Source organism: Channa argus, unplaced genomic scaffold, assembly GCF_033026475.1.
Source record: "Channa argus isolate prfri unplaced genomic scaffold, Channa argus male v1.0 Contig013, whole genome shotgun sequence".
NCBI lineage: Eukaryota > Metazoa > Chordata > Actinopteri > Anabantiformes > Channidae > Channa > Channa argus.
Genome location: NW_027125232.1, coordinates 876,738 through 896,954, shown reverse-complemented (window position 1 = coordinate 896,954; position 20,217 = coordinate 876,738). Strand labels below are relative to the sequence as shown.

Sequence of the window (20,217 nt, the reverse complement as noted above, 5' to 3'; positions counted from 1 at the left end):
GTCTGAGCACTGCGTTTAATTCATTATTAGATTCAATTGGTTTTTCCCAAAATGTAAATAAACCCACTCATTGTTTTAGTCACACGTTAGACCTTGTCCTTACATATGGCATTGAAACTGATAATTTAATAGTATTTCCTCATAATTCTCTTCTGTCTGACCATTTTCTAATAACATTTGAATTTACAATAACGGACTATACAGCAGTTAGGAAAAAATTCCACTACAGCAGATGTTTATCTGAAAATGCTGTGAATACATTTAAAGAAATTATTTCTTCATCTTTTTCACCACCATGTGTCAATACTATGGTGAGTAGCCATCTTACTCCTGTGCAAATTGATTATTTAGTTGACGATTCTGCCGCCTCACTGCGTAGGATACTAGATACAGTTGCCCCTTTGAAATAGAAGGCAGTGAATCAGAGGAGCCGACCTCCATGGTACAATTCACAAATGCACAGCTTAAAGCAGGCAACACGAAAGCTAGAGAGGAAGTGGTGTTCCACTAATTTAGAAGAATCCCGGTTAGCCTGGAAAAACAGTTTAAAAACATACAAAAAAGCTCTCCGTGATGCCAGAACAGCATATTATTCCGCATTAATAGAGGAAAACAAGAACAACCCCCGGTTTCTGTTCAGCACTGTAGCCAGGCTGACTAAGAGCCATAGTTCTGTTGAGCCTAGTATTCCCTTAACTTTGAGCAGCAATGACTTTATGACTTTCTTTACTAGTAAAATTGTAGCCATTAGGGAAAAGATTCACCAGATCCTCCCTACAAATATTACGGCTAGATCTTCATGTACAACAGCTATAGAATCCTCAATAAGGCCCCAATCCATCTTAGACTGCTTTTCACCCATAGATCTCACTGAGCTAAGTTCAACTACCGCCTCCTCAAAACTAACAACATGTCTTTTAGACCCTGTTCCAACCAAATTGCTTAAAGATGTTCTACCTTTAATAGACACTTTCATATTAGATTTGATTAACCTATCTTTAGAAACTGGCTATGTACCAAAGGCCTATAAAGTTGCTGTAATCAAACCATTACTTAAAAAACCTTGTCTTGATCCAGGGGATTTAGCCAACTATAGACCAATATCAAATCTCCCGTTTATTTCTAAAATCCTTGAAAAAGTAGTTGCAAAACAATTATGTGATCACCTTTACAGGAATAATTTGTATGAAGACTTTCAGTCAGGATTTAGAGCTCATCACAGTACAGAAACAGCACTGGTAAAAGTCTCCAATGATCTTCTCCTGGCTTCAGATAATGGACTTGTGTCTGTACTCGTCTTACTAGACCTTAGTGCCGCATTTGACACCATTGACCACAACATTTTATTACAGAGACTAGAACATGGATTTGGGATTAAAGGAACCACATTACATTGGTTTAAATCTTATCTGTCAGACAGATTCCAACTTGTTCATGTTAATGATGACTCTTCTTTATGCACCAAAGTCAGCTATGGAGTTCCACAGGGCTCTGTGTTAGGACCAATACTTTTTAATCTCTACATGTCACCTTTAGGCAAAATCATTAGGAAACATTCCATAAACTTCCACTGATATGCAGATGATACCCAGCTCTATTTATCTGTGAAACCAGAAGATACTAACCAATTAGTCAAATTTGAAGCATGTCTAAAAGACATAAAGAACTGGATGTCCTACAATTTCCTACTTCTAAATTCAGACAAAACTGAAATCATCCTCTTTGGGCCTAAAAACATGAGAAATATGCTGTCTAACAATATAGTTACTCTAGATGACATAACTTTGGCCTCTAGTACTACGGTGAGGAACCTAGGAGTTATCTTTGACCAAGATTTGGCGTTTACGTCACATAAAAGACAAATGTCTAGAACAGCCTTCTTCCACCTACGGAACATTGCTAAAATTAGAAGCATCCTGTCTCAAAGTGATGCCGAAAAACTTGTCCATGCATTTGTTACTTCTAGGTTGGACTACTGTAATTCCCTACTTCTGGGGTGTCCTAATAACTCTCTAAAAAGCCTTCAATTAATCCAAAATGCTGCAGCAAGAGTGCTGACTGGATTAGGAAAGAGAGATCATATTTCACCTTCACTAGCTTCTCTTCATTGGCTTCCCATAAAATCTAGAATAGAGTTCAAAACCCTCCTCCTTACATACAAAGCTCTTAATGGTCAAGCTCCATCATATTTAATAGATCTCATAGTCCTGTATCGCCCAATTAGACCACTTCGATCCCAAAATACTGGCCTACTTGTGGTTCCCAGAGTTTGCAAAAGTAGAATGGGAGGCAGAGCCCTTAGCTATCAAGCTCCTCTCCTGTGGAACCAGCTTCCAATCCAAATTCGGGGAGCAGACACCCTCTCTACTTTTAAGACTAGGCTTAAAACTTTCCTTTTTGATAAAGCTTATAGTTAAAAATCCTCACTCAACGCCAGTGCCTTATCCATTAGGCCACTGGGGCATCTCAAACACCTTTACTCATCAGTTCTTCCACCAAACAGTTGCTTCCTAGACAGAGCATAATGTGAGACATGCCATGTTGGCTTTGGGTAACACAATAATGGCCCCAAATGCAGTAGATATAGTGAGTAGAAGGGAAATTTTTAAAAGTGCAAAGAAAAAGATGTGAAACACGTAGAAACTAGATTGCCATGCTGATATGAAACTGGCATTGTACCCCAGATTGGACTCGAACCCTTTGGGTAGCACAATAATGACAATAAAAGCAGTTAGTATAGTAAGATGGAGGAAAGCATTTGAAAGAGCAGAGAAAAGAATGTGAAATATACAATAATTGCATTCCCAAGCGGATATGCATCTGGAATTGTACAGTAGGTGAATATGTACTTTCTGTATCTGGTTCACTTTACTAAGAGGTTGTAAAGGCCCTAAGTCAGCTTACAAAACACAGTTAGCAGAGGATGGTTTCGACCCATCGACCTCTGGGTTTTGGGCCCAGCACGCTTCCGCTGCGCCACTCTGCTTTCAACCACACCAGATTGGAGTCGAACCCTTTGGGTAACACAATAATGACAATAAAAGCAGTTAGTATAGTAAGATGGAGGAAAGCATTTGAAAGAGCAGAGAAAAGAATGTGAAATATACAAAAATTGCATTCCCAAGCTGATATGCATCTGGAATTGTACAGTAGGCGAATATGTATTTTCTGTATCTGGTTCACTTTACTAAAAGGTTGTAAAGGCCCTAAGTCAGCTTACAAAACACAGTTAGCAGAGGATGGTTTCGATCCATCGACCTCTGGGTTATGGGCCCAGCACGCTTCCGCTGCGCCACTCTGCTTTCAACCACGCCAGATTGGACTCGAACCCTTTGGGTAACACAATAATGACAATAAAAGCAGTTAGTATAGTAAGATGGAGGAAAGCATTTGAAAGAGCAGAGAAAAGAATGTGAAATATACAAAAATTGCATTCCCAAGCTGATATGCATCTGGAATATTACAGTAGGTGAATATGTACTTTCTGTATCTGGATCACTTTACTTAAAGGTTGTAAAGGCCCTAAGTCAGCTTACAAAACACAGTTAGCAAAGGATGGTTTCAATCTATTGACCTCTGGGTTATGGGCCCAGCACGCTTCTGCTGCGCCACTCTGCTGTCAACCACCCCAGATGGGACTCGAACCCACAATCCCTGGCTTAGGAGGCCAGTGCATTATCCATTAGGCCACTGGGGCATCACAAACACCTTTACTCCTCAGTTCTTCCAACTAACAGTTGCTTCCTATATAGAGCATAATGTGAGACATGCCATGTTGGCTTTGGGTAACACAGTAATGGCCCCAAATGCAGTAGATATAGTGAGTAGAAGGGAAAAGATGTGAAATACGTAGAAACTAGATTGCCATGCTGAGATGAAACTGGCATTGTACACCAGATTGGACTCGAACCCTTTGGGTAACACAATAATGACAATAAAAGCAGTTAGTATAGTAAGATGGACGAAAGCATTTGAAAGAGCAGAGAAAGGAATTTGAAATATACAAAAATTGCATTCCCAAGCTGATATGCATCTGGAATTGTACAGTGGATGAATATGTACTGTCTGTATCTGGTTCATTTTACTAAGACATTGTAAAGGCTCTAAATCACTTTACAAAACACAGTTAGCAGAGGATGGATTCGATCCATCGACCTCTGGGTTATGGGCCCAGCACACTTCTGCTGCGCCACTCTGCTTTCAACCAAACCAGATTGGACTCGAACCCTTTGGGTAACACAATAATGACAATAAAAGCAGTTAGTATAGTAAGATTGAGGAAAGCATTTGAAAGAGCAGAGAAAAGAATGTGAAATATACAAAAATTGCATTCCCAAGCTGATATGCATCTGGAATTGTACAGTAGGTGAATATGTACATTCTGTATCTGGTTCACTTTACTAAAAAGTTGCAAAGGCCCTAAGTCAGCTTACAAAACACAGTTAGCAGAGGATGGTTTCGATCCATCGACCTCTGGGTTATGGGCCCAGCACGCTTCCGCTGCGCCACTCTGCTGTCAACCACCCCAGATGGGACTTGAACCCACAATCCCTGGCTTAGGAGGCCAGTGCCTTATCCATTAGGCCACTGGGGCCTCTCAAACACCTTTACTCATCAGTTCTTCCACCAAACAGTTGCTTCCTAGACAGAGCATAATGTGAGACATGCCATGTTGGCTTTGGGTAACACAATAATGGCCCCAAATGCAGTAGATATAGTGAGTAGAAGGGAAATTTTTAAAAGTGCAAAGAAAAAGATGTGAAACACGTAGAAACTAGATTGCCATGCTGATATGAAACTGGCATTGTACCCCAGATTGGACTCGAACCCTTTGGGTAGACCAATAATGACAATAAAAGCAGTTAGTATAGTAAGATGGAGGAAAGCATTTGAAAGAGCAGAGAAAAGAATGTGAAATATACAATAATTGCATTCCCAAGCTGATATGCATCTGGAATTGTATAGTAGGTGAATATGTACTTTCTGTATCTGGTTCACTTTACTAAGAGGTTGTAAAGGCCCTAAGTCAGCTTACAAAACACAGTTAGCAGAGGATGGTTTCGATCCATCGACCTCTGGGTTATGGGCCCAGCACGCTTCCGCTGCGCCACTCTGCTGTCAACCACCCCAGATGGGACTTGAACCAACAATCCCTGGCTTAAGAGGCCAGTGCCTTAGCCATTAGGCCACTGGGGCCTCTCAAACACCTTTACTCATCAGTTCTTCCACCAAACAGTTGCTTCCTAGACAGAGCATAATGTGAGACATGCCATGTTGGCTTTGGGTAACACAATAATGGCCCCAAATGCAGTAGATATAGTGAGTAGAAGGGAAATTTTTAAAAGTGCAAAGAAAAAGATGTGAAACACGTAGAAACTAGATTGCCATGCTGATATGAAACTGGCATTGTACCCCAGATTGGACTCGAACCCTTTGGGTAGCACAATAATGACAATAAAAGCAGTTAGTATAGTAAGATGGAGGAAAGCATTTGAAAGAGCAGAGAAAAGAATGTGAAATATACAATAATTGCATTCCCAAGCTGATATGCATCTGGAATTGTATAGTAGGTGAATATGTACTTTCTGTATCTGGTTCACTTTACTAAGAGGTTGTAAAGGCCCTAAGTCAGCTTACAAAACACAGTTAGCAGAGGATGGTTTCGATCCATCGACCTCTGGGTTATGGGCCCAGCACGCTTCCGCTGCGCCACTCTGCTGTCAACCACCCCAGATGGGACTTGAACCCACAATCCCTGGCTTAGGAGGCCAGTGCCTTATCCATTAGGCCACTGGGGCATCTCAATCACCTTTACTCATCAGTTCTTCCACCAAACAGTTGCTTCCTATACAGAGCATAATGTGAGACATGCCATGTTGGCTTTGGGTAACACAATAATGGCCCCATATGCAGTAGATATAGTGAGTTCAATTCAATTCAACTTTATTTATATAGTGCCAATTCACAACAAAGTCATCTCAGGGCACTTTACAGAATAAAGTCAAGATTATAAAGATATATAAAGAGAACCCAACAATTCCCCCTGGAGCAAGCCATAGGCAACAGTGGAGAGGAAAAACTCCCTTTAACGGAAGAAACCTCCAGCAGAACCAGGCTCAGGGTGGACGGCCATTTGCCTCGACCGGTTGGGGTGAGTGGAAAGGGGAGAGGGAAAAGAACAGAGCAACAAAAAGCAAAAACAAAACATTGGGCAGATTGGTAGGACCAGTAGCTTCACGCTGGAAGACACACAGCTTCAAAGCCGGGGGACACCTGCAGAAAGGGACAGAGAGAAGGGGACAGAGGATGACAAAGACAACTACGGGAGAGAACACACAGAGTTAATGACATACAGTGGTGACAATTGCGGGATGAGAGGAGAGGAGAGATGGTCAAAAGGAGGAAAGGAGCTCAGTGCATTGGGGGGTGGGTCCCCCAGCAGTCTAAGCCTATGGCAGCATAACTATAAATAACTATATGCTTTATTAAAAAGGAAGGTTTTAAGCCTAGACTTAAAAGTAGAGAGGCTGTCTGCTTCCCGAATCTGAACTGGGAGCTGGTTTCACAAGAGAGGAGCTTGATAGCTAAAGGCTCTACCTCCCATTCTACTTTTGGAAATTCTGGGAACCACAAGTAGGCCTGCATTCTGAGAGCAAAGTGGTCTACTGGGATGATATGGTGCTATGAGGTCTTCTAAATATGATGGAGCCTGACCATTCAGAGCTTTATATGTAAGAAGCAGGGTTTCAAATTCTATTCTACATTTAATTGGAAGCCAATGGAGAGAAGCTAGTGAAGGTGAAATATGATCTCTCTTGCTAGTTCCAGTCAGCACTCTTGCTGCAGCATTTTGGATTAATTGCAGGCTCTTTAGGGAGTTACTGGGGCATCCTGAAAGTAGGGAATTACAGTAGTCAAACCTAGAGGTAACAAATGCATGGACCAGTTTTTCGGCATCACTTTGAGACAGGATGCTCCTAATTTTGGCAATGTTCCGTAGGTGGAAGAAGGCTGTTCTAGAGATTTGTTTTATATGTGAGTTAAAGGACAGATCCTGATCAAACATAACTCCAAGGTTCCTTGCAGTAGTACTGGAGGCCAGGCTTATGCCATCTAGTGTAACAATATGGTTGGACATCATATCTCTGAGATTTTTGGGCCCAAATACTATGAATTCAGTTTTGTCTGAGTTTAAAAGTAAAAAATTGTGGGAAATCCAGGCCTTTATGTCTTGTAGGCATGCTTGAAGCTTTATTAACTGATTATTTTCATCTGGTTCCATATATAAATATAGCTGGGTATCATCAGCATAACAGTGGAAGGGATATTTTTAAAAGTGCAAAGAAAAAGATGTGAAACACGTAGAAACTAGATTGCCATGCTGATATGAAACTGGCATTGTACCCCAGATTGGACTCGAACCCTTTGGGTAACACAATAATGACAATAAAAGCAGTTAGTATAGTAAGATGGAGGAAAGCATTTGAAAGAGCAGAGAAAAGAATGTGAAATATACAAAAATTGCATTCCCAAGCTGATATGCATCTGGAATATTACAGTAGGTGAATATGTACTTTCTGTATCTGGATCACTTTACTTAAAGGTTGTAAAGGCCCTAAGTCAGCTTACAAAACACAGTTAGCAAAGGATGGTTTCAATCTATTGACCTCTGGGTTATGGGCCCAGCACGCTTCCGCTGCGCCACTCTGCTTTCAACCACGCCAGATTGGACTCGAACCCTTTGGGTAACACAATAATGACAATAAAAGCAGTTAGTATAGTAAGATGGAGGAAAGCATTTGAAAGAGCAGAGAAAAGAATGTGAAATATACAAAAATTGCATTCCCAAGCTGATATGCATCTGGAATATTACAGTAGGTGAATATGTACTTTCTGTATCTGGATCACTTTACTTAAAGGTTGTAAAGGCCCTAAGTCAGCTTACAAAACACAGTTAGCAAAGGATGGTTTCAATCTATTGACCTCTGGGTTATGGGCCCAGCACGCTTTTGCTGCGCCACTCTGCTGTCAACCACCCCAGATGGGACTCGAACCCACAATCCCTGGCTTAGGAGGCCAGTGCATTATCCATTAGGCCACTGGGGCATCACAAACACCTTTACTCCTCAGTTCTTCCAACTAACAGTTGCTTCCTATACAGAGCATAATGTGAGACATGCCATGTTGGCTTTGGGTAACACAGTAATGGCCCCAAATGCAGTAGATATAGTGAGTAGAAGGGAAAAGATGTGAAATACGTAGAAACTAGATTGCCATGCTGAGATGAAACTGGCATTGTACACCAGATTGGACTCGAACCCTTTGGGTAACACAATAATGGCCCCAAATGTAGTAGATATAGTGAGTAGAAGGGAAATTTTTAAAAGTGCAAAGAAAAAGATGTGAAACACATAGAAACTAGTTTCCAATGCTGATATGAAACTGGCATTGTACCCCAGATTGTACTCGAACCCTTTGGGTAACACAATAATGACAATAAAAGCAGTTAGTATAGTAAGATGGAGGAAACCATTTAAAAGAGCAGAGAAAGGAATTTGAAATATACAAAAATTGCATTCCCAAGCTGATATGCATCTGGAATTGTACAGGAGGTGAATATTTACTTTCTGTATCTGGTTCAGTTTACTAAAAGGTTGTAAAGGCCCTAAGTCAGCTTACAAAACACAGTTAGCAGAGGATGGTTTCGATCCATCGACCTCTGGGTTATGGGTCCAGCACGCTTCCGCTGTACCACTCTGCTGTCAACCACCCCAGATAGGACTTGAACCCACAATCCCTGGCTTAGGAGGCCAGTGCCTTATCCAATTGGCCACTGGGGCATCTCAAACACCTTTACTCATCAGTTCTTCCACCAAACAGTTGCTTCCTATACAGAGCATAATGTGAGCCATGCCATGTTGGCTTTGGGTAACACAATAATGGCCCCAAATGCAGTAGATATAGTGAGTAGAAGGGAAATTTTTAAAAGTGCAAAGAAAAAGATGTGAAACACGTAGAAACTAGAATGCCATGCTGATATGAAACTGGCATTGTACCCCAGATTGGACTCGAACCCTTTGGGTAACACAATAATGACAATAAAAGCAGTTAGTATAGTAAGATGGAGGAAAGCATTTGAAAGAGCAGAGAAAAGAATGTGAAATATACAAAAATTGCATTCCCAAGCTGATCTGCATCTGGAATATTACAGTAGGTGAATATGTACTTTCTGTATCTGGTTCACTTTACTAAAAGGTTGTAAAGGCCCTAAGTCAGCTTACAAAACACAGTTAGCAGAGGATAGTTTCGAACCATCGACCTTTGGGTTATGGGCCCAGCACGCTTCCGCTGAGCCACTCTGCTGTCAACCACCCCAGATGGGACTCGAACCCTTTGGGTAACACAATAATGACAATAAAAGCAGTTAGTATAGTAAGATGGAGGAAAGCATTTGAAAGAGCAGAGAAAAGAATGTGAAATATACATAAATTGCATTCCCAAGCTCATATGCATCTGGAATTGTACAGTAGGTGAATATGTACTTTCTGTATCTGGTTCACTTTACTAAAAGGTTGTAAAGGCCCTAAGTCAGCTTACAAAACACAGTTAGCAGAGGATGGTTTCGATCCATCGACCTCTGGGTTATGGGCCCAGCACGCTTCCGCTGCGCCACTCTGCTTTGAACCACACCAGATTGGACTCGAACCCTTTGGGTAATACAACTGCTCATACTGAACCAAAACCCAAAACTTTTAAATGTGGATTATTAAACATCAGATCTCTCTCTTCTAAATCTTTGTTAGTAAATGACTTGATAAATGATCATCAAATTGGTTTATTTTGTCTCAGTGAAACGTGGTTGCAGCAGGAAGAATATGTCAGTTTAAATGAGTCAACCCCCCAAAGTCATATTAATTATCATGTTCCTAGATGCACAGGCCGAGGTGGAGGAGTAGCAGCAATATTTCACTCTAGCTTATCAATAATTCCTAGACCTAAACATAGTTATACCTCATTTGAGAGTCTTACTCTTAGCCTTTCACACCCAAACTGGAAAACTCAAAAACCACTATTATTTGTTATCGTGTACCGTCCTCCAGTCCCTTATTCAGAGTTTTTGATTGAATTTTCTGATTTTCTATCTGATTTAGTGCTTAGTACAGATAAAGTCATTATAGTGGGTGACTTTAACATTCATGTAGATGCTGACAGTAACTGTCTGAGCACTGCGTTTAATTCATTATTAGATTCAATTGGTTTTTCCCAAAATGTAAATAAACCCACTCATTGTTTTAGTCACACGTTAGACCTTGTCCTTACATATGGCATTGAAACTGATAATTTAATAGTATTTCCTCATAATTCTCTTCTGTCTGACCATTTTCTAATAACATTTGAATTTACAATAACGGACTATACAGCAGTTAGGAAAAAATTCCACTACAGCAGATGTTTATCTGAAAATGCTGTGAATACATTTAAAGAAATTATTTCTTCATCTTTTTCACCACCATGTGTCAATACTATGGTGAGTAGCCATCTTACTCCTGTGCAAATTGATTATTTAGTTGACGATTCTGCCGCCTCACTGCGTAGGATACTAGATACAGTTGCCCCTTTGAAATAGAAGGCAGTGAATCAGAGGAGCCGACCTCCATGGTACAATTCACAAATGCACAGCTTAAAGCAGGCAACACGAAAGCTAGAGAGGAAGTGGCGTTCCACTAATTTAGAAGAATCCCGGTTAGCCTGGAAAAACAGTTTAAAAACATACAAAAAAGCTCTCCGTGATGCCAGAACAGCATATTATTCCGCATTAATAGAGGAAAACAAGAACAACCCCCGGTTTCTGTTCAGCACTGTAGCCAGGCTGACTAAGAGCCATAGTTCTGTTGAGCCTAGTATTCCCTTAACTTTGAGCAGCAATGACTTTATGACTTTCTTTACTAGTAAAATTGTAGCCATTAGGGAAAAGATTCACCAGATCCTCCCTACAAATATTACGGCTAGATCTTCATGTACAACAGCTATAGAATCCTCAATAAGGCCCCAATCCATCTTAGACTGCTTTTCACCCATAGATCTCACTGAGCTAAGTTCAACTACCGCCTCCTCAAAACTAACAACATGTCTTTTAGACCCTGTTCCAACCAAATTGCTTAAAGATGTTCTACCTTTAATAGACACTTTCATATTAGATTTGATTAACCTATCTTTAGAAACTGGCTATGTACCAAAGGCCTATAAAGTTGCTGTAATCAAACCATTACTTAAAAAACCTTGTCTTGATCCAGGGGATTTAGCCAACTATAGACCAATATCAAATCTCCCGTTTATTTCTAAAATCCTTGAAAAAGTAGTTGCAAAACAATTATGTGATCACCTTTACAGGAATAATTTGTATGAAGACTTTCAGTCAGGATTTAGAGCTCATCACAGTACAGAAACAGCACTGGTAAAAGTCTCCAATGATCTTCTCCTGGCTTCAGATAATGGACTTGTGTCTGTACTCGTCTTACTAGACCTTAGTGCCGCATTTGACACCATTGACCACAACATTTTATTACAGAGACTAGAACATGGATTTGGGATTAAAGGAACCACATTACATTGGTTTAAATCTTATCTGTCAGACAGATTCCAACTTGTTCATGTTAATGATGACTCTTCTTTATGCACCAAAGTCAGCTATGGAGTTCCACAGGGCTCTGTGTTAGGACCAATACTTTTTAATCTCTACATGTCACCTTTAGGCAAAATCATTAGGAAACATTCCATAAACTTCCACTGATATGCAGATGATACCCAGCTCTATTTATCTGTGAAACCAGAAGATACTAACCAATTAGTCAAATTTGAAGCATGTCTAAAAGACATAAAGAACTGGATGTCCTACAATTTCCTACTTCTAAATTCAGACAAAACTGAAATCATCCTCTTTGGGCCTAAAAACATGAGAAATATGCTGTCTAACAATATAGTTACTCTAGATGACATAACTTTGGCCTCTAGTACTACGGTGAGGAACCTTGGAGTTATCTTTGACCAAGATTTGGCGTTTACGTCACATAAAAGACAAATGTCTAGAACAGCCTTCTTCCACCTACGGAACATTGCTAAAATTAGAAGCATCCTGTCTCAAAGTGATGCCGAAAAACTTGTCCATGCATTTGTTACTTCTAGGTTGGACTACTGTAATTCCCTACTTCTGGGGTGTCCTAATAACTCTCTAAAAAGCCTTCAATTAATCCAAAATGCTGCAGCAAGAGTGCTGACTGGATTAGGAAAGAGAGATCATATTTCACCTTCACTAGCTTCTCTTCATTGGCTTCCCATAAAATCTAGAATAGAGTTCAAAACCCTCCTCCTTACATACAAAGCTCTTAATGGTCAAGCTCCATCATATTTAATAGATCTCATAGTCCTGTATCGCCCAATTAGACCACTTCGATCCCAAAATACTGGCCTACTTGTGGTTCCCAGAGTTTGCAAAAGTAGAATGGGAGGCAGAGCCTTTAGCTATCAAGCTCCTCTCCTGTGGAACCAGCTTCCAATCCAAATTCGGGGAGCAGACACCCTCTCTACTTTTAAGACTAGGCTTAAAACTTTCCTTTTTGATAAAGCTTATAGTTAAAAATCCTCACTCAACGCCAGTGCCTTATCCATTAGGCCACTGGGGCATCTCAAACACCTTTACTCATCAGTTCTTCCACCAAACAGTTGCTTCCTAGACAGAGCATAATGTGAGACATGCCATGTTGGCTTTGGGTAACACAATAATGGCCCCAAATGCAGTAGATATAGTGAGTAGAAGGGAAATTTTTAAAAGTGCAAAGAAAAAGATGTGAAACACGTAGAAACTAGATTGCCATGCTGATATGAAACTGGCATTGTACCCCAGATTGGACTCGAACCCTTTGGGTAGCACAATAATGACAATAAAAGCAGTTAGTATAGTAAGATGGAGGAAAGCATTTGAAAGAGCAGAGAAAAGAATGTGAAATATACAATAATTGCATTCCCAAGCGGATATGCATCTGGAATTGTACAGTAGGTGAATATGTACTTTCTGTATCTGGTTCACTTTACTAAGAGGTTGTAAAGGCCCTAAGTCAGCTTACAAAACACAGTTAGCAGAGGATGGTTTCGACCCATCGACCTCTGGGTTTTGGGCCCAGCACGCTTCCGCTGCGCCACTCTGCTTTCAACGACACCAGATTGGAGTCGAACCCTTTGGGTAACACAATAATGACAATAAAAGCAGTTAGTATAGTAAGATGGAGGAAAGCATTTGAAAGAGCAGAGAAAAGAATGTGAAATATACAATAATTGCATTCCCAAGCTGATATGCATCTGGAATTGTACAGTAGGTGAATATGTACTTTCTGTATCTGGTTCACTTTACTAAAATGTTGTAAAAGCCCTAAGTCAGCTTACAAAACACAGTTAGCAGAGGATAGTTTCGAACCGTCGACCTTTGGGTTATGGGCCCAGCACGCTTCCGCTGCGCCACTCTGCTGTCAACCACTCCAGATGGGACTCGAACCCTTTGGGTAACACAATAATGACAATAAAAGCAGTTAGTATAGTAAGATGGAGGAAAGCATTTGAAAGAGCAGAGAAAAGAATGTGAAATATACAAAAATTGCATTCCCAAGCTCATATGCATCTGGAATTGTACAGTAGGTGAATATGTACTTTCTGTATCTGGTTCACTTTACTAAAAGGTTGTAAAGGCCCTAAGTCAGCTTACAAAACACAGTTAGCAGAGGATGGTTTCGATCCATCGACCTCTGGGTTATGGGCCCAGCACGCTTCCGCTGCGCCACTCTGCTGTCAACCACCCCAGATGGGACTTGAACCGACAATCCCTGGCTTAAGAGGCCAGTGCCTTAGCCATTAGGCCACTGGGGCCTCTCAAACACCTTTACTCATCAGTTCTTCCACCAAACAGTTGCTTCCTAGACAGAGCATAATGTGAGACATGCCATGTTGGCTTTGGGTAACACAATAATGGCCCCAAATGCAGTAGATATAGTGAGTAGAAGGGAAATTTTTAAAAGTGCAAAGAAAAAGATGTGAAACACGTAGAAACTAGATTGCCATGCTGATATGAAACTGGCATTGTACCCCAGATTGGACTCGAACCCTTTGGGTAGCACAATAATGACAATAAAAGCAGTTAGTATAGTAAGATGGAGGAAAGCATTTGAAAGAGCAGAGAAAAGAATGTGAAATATACAATAATTGCATTCCCAAGCTGATATGCATCTGGAATTGTATAGTAGGTGAATATGTACTTTCTGTATCTGGTTCACTTTACTAAGAGGTTGTAAAGGCCCTAAGTCAGCTTACAAAACACAGTTAGCAGAGGATGGTTTCGATCCATCGACCTCTGGGTTATGGGCCCAGCACGCTTCCGCTGCGCCACTCTGCTGTCAACCACCCCAGATGGGACTTGAACCCACAATCCCTGGCTTAGGAGGCCAGTGCCTTATCCATTAGGCCACTGGGGCATCTCAATCACCTTTACTCATCAGTTCTTCCACCAAACAGTTGCTTCCTATACAGAGCATAATGTGAGACATGCCATGTTGGCTTTGGGTAACACAATAATGGCCCCATATGCAGTAGATATAGTGAGTTCAATTCAATTCAACTTTATTTATATAGTGCCAATTCACAACAAAGTCATCTCAGGGCACTTTACAGAATAAAGTCAAGATTATAAAGATATATAAAGAGAACCCAACAATTCCCCCTGGAGCAAGCCATAGGCAACAGTGGAGAGGAAAAACTCCCTTTAACGGAAGAAACCTCCAGCAGAACCAGGCTCAGGGTGGACGGCCATTTGCCTCGACCGGTTGGGGTGAGTGGAAAGGGGAGAGGGAAAAGAACAGAGCAACAAAAAGCAACAACAAAACATTGGGCAGATTGGTAGGACCAGTAGCTTCACGCTGGAAGACACACAGCTTCAAAGCCGGGGGACACCTGCAGAAAGGGACAGAGAGAAGGGGACAGAGGATGACAAAGACAACTACGGGAGAGAACACACAGAGTTAATGACATACAGTGGTGACAATTGCGGGATGAGAGGAGAGGAGAGATGGTCAAGAGGAGGAAAGGAGCTCAGTGCATTGGGGGGTGGGTCCCCCAGCAGTCTAAGCCTATGGCAGCATAACTATAAATAACTATATGCTTTATTAAAAAGGAAGGTTTTAAGCCTAGACTTAAAAGTAGAGAGGCTGTCTGCTTCCCGAATCTGAACTGGGAGCTGGTTTCACAAGAGAGGAGCTTGATAGCTAAAGGCTCTACCTCCCATTCTACTTTTGGAAATTCTGGGAACCACAAGTAGGCCTGCATTCTGAGAGCAAAGTGGTCTACTGGGATGATATGGTGCTATGAGGTCTTCTAAATATGATGGAGCCTGACCATTCAGAGCTTTATATGTAAGAAGCAGGGTTTCAAATTCTATTCTACATTTAATTGGAAGCCAATGGAGAGAAGCTAGTGAAGGTGAAATATGATCTCTCTTGCTAGTTCCAGTCAGCACTCTTGCTGCAGCATTTTGGATTAATTGCAGGCTCTTTAGGGAGTTACTGGGGCATCCTGAAAGTAGGGAATTACAGTGGTCAAACCTAGAGGTAACAAATGCATGGACCAGTTTTTCGGCATCACTTTGAGACAGGATGCTCCTAATTTTGGCAATGTTCCGTAGGTGGAAGAAGGCTGTTCTAGAGATTTGTTTTATATGTGAGTTAAAGGACAGATCCTGATCAAACATAACTCCAAGGTTCCTTGCAGTAGTACTGGAGGCCAGGCTTATGCCATCTAGTGTAACAATATGGTTGGACATCATATCTCTGAGATTTTTGGGCCCAAATACTATGAATTCAGTTTTGTCTGAGTTTAAAAGTAAAAAATTGTGGGACATCCAGGCCTTTATGTCTTGTAGGCATGCTTGAAGCTTTATTAACTGATTATTTTCATCTGGTTCCATATATAAATATAGCTGGGTATCATCAGCATAACAGTGGAAGGGATATTTTTAAAAGTGCAAAGAAAAAGATGTGAAACACGTAGAAACTAGATTGCCATGCTGATATGAAACTGGCATTGTACCCCAGATTGGACTCGAACCCTTTGGGTAACACAATAATGACAATAAAAGCAGTTAGTATAGTAAGATGGAGGAAAGCATTTGAAAGAGCAGAGAAAAGAATGTGAAATATACAAAAATTGCATTCCCAAGCTGATATGCATCTGGAATATTACAGTAGGTGAATATGTACTTTCTGTATCTGGATCACTTTACTTAAAGGTTGTAAAGGCCCTAAGTCAGCTTACAAAACACAGTTAGCAAAGGATGGTTTCAATCTATTGACCTCTGGGTTATGGGCCCAGCACGCTTCCGCTGCGCCACTCTGCTTTCAACCACGCCAGATTGGACTCGAACCCTTTGGGTAACACAATAATGACAATAAAAGCAGTTAGTATAGTAAGATGGAGGAAAGCATTTGAAAGAGCAGAGAAAAGAATGTGAAATATACAAAAATTGCATTCCCAAGCTGATATGCATCTGGAATATTACAGTAGGTGAATATGTACTTTCTGTATCTGGATCACTTTACTTAAAGGTTGTAAAGGCCCTAAGTCAGCTTACAAAACACAGTTAGCAAAGGATGGTTTCAATCTATTGACCTCTGGGTTATGGGCCCAGCACGCTTTTGCTGCGCTACTCTGCTGTCAACCACCCCAGATGGGACTCGAACCCACAATCCCTGGCTTAGGAGGCCAGTGCATTATCCATTAGGCCACTGGGGCATCACAAACACCTTTACTCCTCAGTTCTTCCAACTAACAGTTGCTTCCTATACAGAGCATAATGTGAGACATGCCATGTTGGCTTTGGGTAACACAGTAATGGCCCCAAATGCAGTAGATATAGTGAGTAGAAGGGAAAAGATGTGAAATACGTAGAAACTAGATTGCCATGCTGAGATGAAACTGGCATTGTACACCAGATTGGACTCGAACCCTTTGGGTAACACAATAATGGCCCCAAATGTAGTAGATATAGTGAGTAGAAGGGAAATTTTTAAAAGTGCAAAGAAAAAGATGTGAAACACATAGAAACTAGTTTCCAATGCTGATATGAAACTGGCATTGTACCCCAGATTGGACTCGAACCCTTTGGGTAACAAAATAATGACAATAAAAGCAGTTAGTATAGTAAGATGGAGGAAACCATTTAAAAGAGCAGAGAAAGGAATTTGAAATATACAAAAATTGCATTCCCAAGCTGATATGCATCTGGAATTGTACAGGAGGTGAATATTTACTTTCTGTATCTGGTTCAGTTTACTAAAAGGTTGTAAAGGCCCTAAGTCAGCTTACAAAACATAGTTAGCAGAGGATGGTTTCGATCCATCGACCTCTGGGTTATGGGTCCAGCACGCTTCCGCTGTACCACTCTGCTGTCAACCACCCCAGATAGGACTTGAACCCACAATCCCTGGCTTAGGAGGCCAGTGCCTTATCCAATAGGCCACTGGGGCATCTCAAACACCTTTACTCATCAGTTCTTCCACCAAACAGTTGCTTCCTATACAGAGCATAATGTGAGCCATGCCATGTTGGCTTTGGGTAACACAATAATGGCCCCAAATGCAGTAGATATAGTGAGTAGAAGGGAAATTTTTAAAAGTGCAAAGAAAAAGATGTGAAACACGTAGAAACTAGAATGCCATGCTGATATGAAACTGGCATTGTACCCCAGATTGGACTCGAACCCTTTGGGTAACACAATAATGACAATAAAAGCAGTTAGTATAGTAAGATGGAGGAAAGCATTTGAAAGAGCAGAGAAAAGAATGTGAAATATACAAAAATTGCATTCCCAAGCTGATATGCATCTGGAATATTACAGTAGGTGAATATGTACTTTCTGTATCTGGTTCACTTTACTAAAAGGTTGTAAAGGCCCTAAGTCAGCTTACAAAACACAGTTAGCAGAGGATAGTTTCGAACCATCGACCTTTGGGTTATGGGCCCAGCAAGCTTCCGCTGAGCCACTCTGCTGTCAACCACCCCAGATGGGACTCGAACCCTTTGGGTAACACAATAATGACAATAAAAGCAGTTAGTATAGTAAGATGGAGGAAAGCATTTGAAAGAGCAGAGAAAAGAATGTGAAATATACATAAATTGCATTCCCAAGCTCATATGCATCTGGAATTGTACAGTAGGTGAATATGTACTTTCTGTATCTGGTTCACTTTACTAAAAGGTTGTAAAGGCCCTAAGTCAGCTTACAAAACACAGTTAGCAGAGGATGGTTTCGATCCATCGACCTCTGGGTTATGGGCCCAGCACGCTTCCGCTGCGCCACTCTGCTTTGAACCACACCAGATTGGACTCGAACCCTTTGGGTAATACAACTGCTCATACTGAACCAAAACCCAAAACTTTTAAATGTGGATTATTAAACATCAGATCTCTCTCTTCTAAATCTTTGTTAGTAAATGACTTGATAAATGATCATCAAATTGGTTTATTTTGTCTCACTGAAACGTGGTTGCAGCAGGAAGAATATGTCAGTTTAAATGAGTCAACCCCCCAAAGTCATATTAATTATCATGTTCCTAGATGCACAGGCCGAGGTGGAGGAGTAGCAGCAATATTTCACTCTAGCTTATCAATAATTCCTAGACCTAAACATAGTTATACCTCATTTGAGAGTCTTACTCTTAGCCTTTCACACCCAAACTGGAAAACTCAAAAACCACTATTATTTGTTATCGTGTACCGTCCTCCAGTCCCTTATTCAGAGTTTTTGATTGAATTTTCTGATTTTCTATCTGATTTAGTGCTTAGTACAGATAAAGTCATTATAGTGGGTGACTTTAACATTCATGTAGATGCTGACAGTAACTGTCTGAGCACTGCGTTTAATTCATTATTAGATTCAATTGGTTTTTCCCAAAATGTAAATAAACCCACTCATTGTTTTAGTCACACGTTAGACCTTGTCCTTACATATGGCATTGAAACTGATAATTTAATAGTATTTCCTCATAATTCTCTTCTGTCTGACCATTTTCTAATAACATTTGAATTTACAATAACGGACTATACAGCAGTTAGGAAAAAATTCCACTACAGCAGATGTTTATCTGAAAATGCTGTGAATACATTTAAAGAAATTATTTCTTCATCTTTTTCACCACCATGTGTCAATACTATGGTGAGTAGCCATCTTACTCCTGTGCAAATTGATTATTTAGTTGACGATTCTGCCGCCTCACTGCGTAGGATACTAGATACAGTTGCCCCTTTGAAATAGAAGGCAGTGAATCAGAGGAGCCGACCTCCATGGTACAATTCACAAATGCACAGCTTAAAGCAGGCAACACGAAAGCTAGAGAGGAAGTGGCGTTCCACTAATTTAGAAGAATCCCGGTTAGCCTGGAAAAACAGTTTAAAAACATACAAAAAAGCTCTCCGTGATGCCAGAACAGCATATTATTCCGCATTAATAGAGGAAAACAAGAACAACCCCCGGTTTCTGTTCAGCACTGTAGCCAGGCTGACTAAGAGCCATAGTTCTGTTGAGCCTAGTATTCCCTTAACTTTGAGCAGCAATGACTTTATGACTTTCTTTACTAGTAAAATTGTAGCCATTAGGGAAAAGATTCACCAGATCCTCCCTACAAATATTACGGCTAGATCTTCATGTACAACAGCTATAGAATCCTCAATAAGGCCCCAATCCATCTTAGACTGCTTTTCACCCATAGATCTCACTGAGCTAAGTTCAACTACCGCCTCCTCAAAACTAACAACATGTCTTTTAGACCCTGTTCCAACCAAATTGGTTAAAGATGTTCTACCTTTAATAGACACTTTCATATTAGATTTGATTAACCTATCTTTAGAAACTGGCTATGTACCAAAGGCCTATAAAGTTGCTGTAATCAAACCATTACTTAAAAAACCTTGTCTTGATCCAGGGGATTTAGCCAACTATAGACCAATATCAAATCTCCCGTTTATTTCTAAAATCCTTGAAAAAGTAGTTGCAAAACAATTATGTGATCACCTTTACAGGAATAATTTGTATGAAGACTTTCAGTCAGGATTTAGAGCTCATCACAGTACAGAAACAGCACTGGTAAAAGTCTCCAATGATCTTCTCCTGGCTTCAGATAATGGACT

At 40.7% G+C, this 20,217-nt stretch overlaps 6 non-coding genes across 6 annotated transcripts; all 6 read right to left on the bottom strand.

The window, feature by feature from the left end:
* Positions 1–3,624: 3,624 nt before the first annotated feature.
* Positions 3,625–3,697, bottom strand: trnar-ccu (transfer RNA arginine (anticodon CCU)). The gene has a single exon. It is a non-coding gene; the product is annotated as a tRNA-Arg (tRNA).
* An 824-nt stretch (positions 3,698–4,521) lies between these two features.
* On the bottom strand, positions 4,522–4,594 carry trnar-ccu (transfer RNA arginine (anticodon CCU)). Its single transcript has one exon. It is a non-coding gene; the product is annotated as a tRNA-Arg (tRNA).
* A 1,131-nt stretch (positions 4,595–5,725) lies between these two features.
* Positions 5,726–5,798, bottom strand: trnar-ccu (transfer RNA arginine (anticodon CCU)). The gene has a single exon. It is a non-coding gene; the product is annotated as a tRNA-Arg (tRNA).
* A 2,235-nt stretch (positions 5,799–8,033) lies between these two features.
* trnar-ccu (transfer RNA arginine (anticodon CCU)) lies at positions 8,034–8,106 on the bottom strand. Its single transcript has one exon. It is a non-coding gene; the product is annotated as a tRNA-Arg (tRNA).
* A 6,337-nt stretch (positions 8,107–14,443) lies between these two features.
* On the bottom strand, positions 14,444–14,516 carry trnar-ccu (transfer RNA arginine (anticodon CCU)). The gene has a single exon. It is a non-coding gene; the product is annotated as a tRNA-Arg (tRNA).
* Positions 14,517–16,751: 2,235 nt separating this feature from the next.
* On the bottom strand, positions 16,752–16,824 carry trnar-ccu (transfer RNA arginine (anticodon CCU)). Its single transcript has one exon. It is a non-coding gene; the product is annotated as a tRNA-Arg (tRNA).
* Between the last annotated feature and the right edge of the window lie 3,393 nt (positions 16,825–20,217).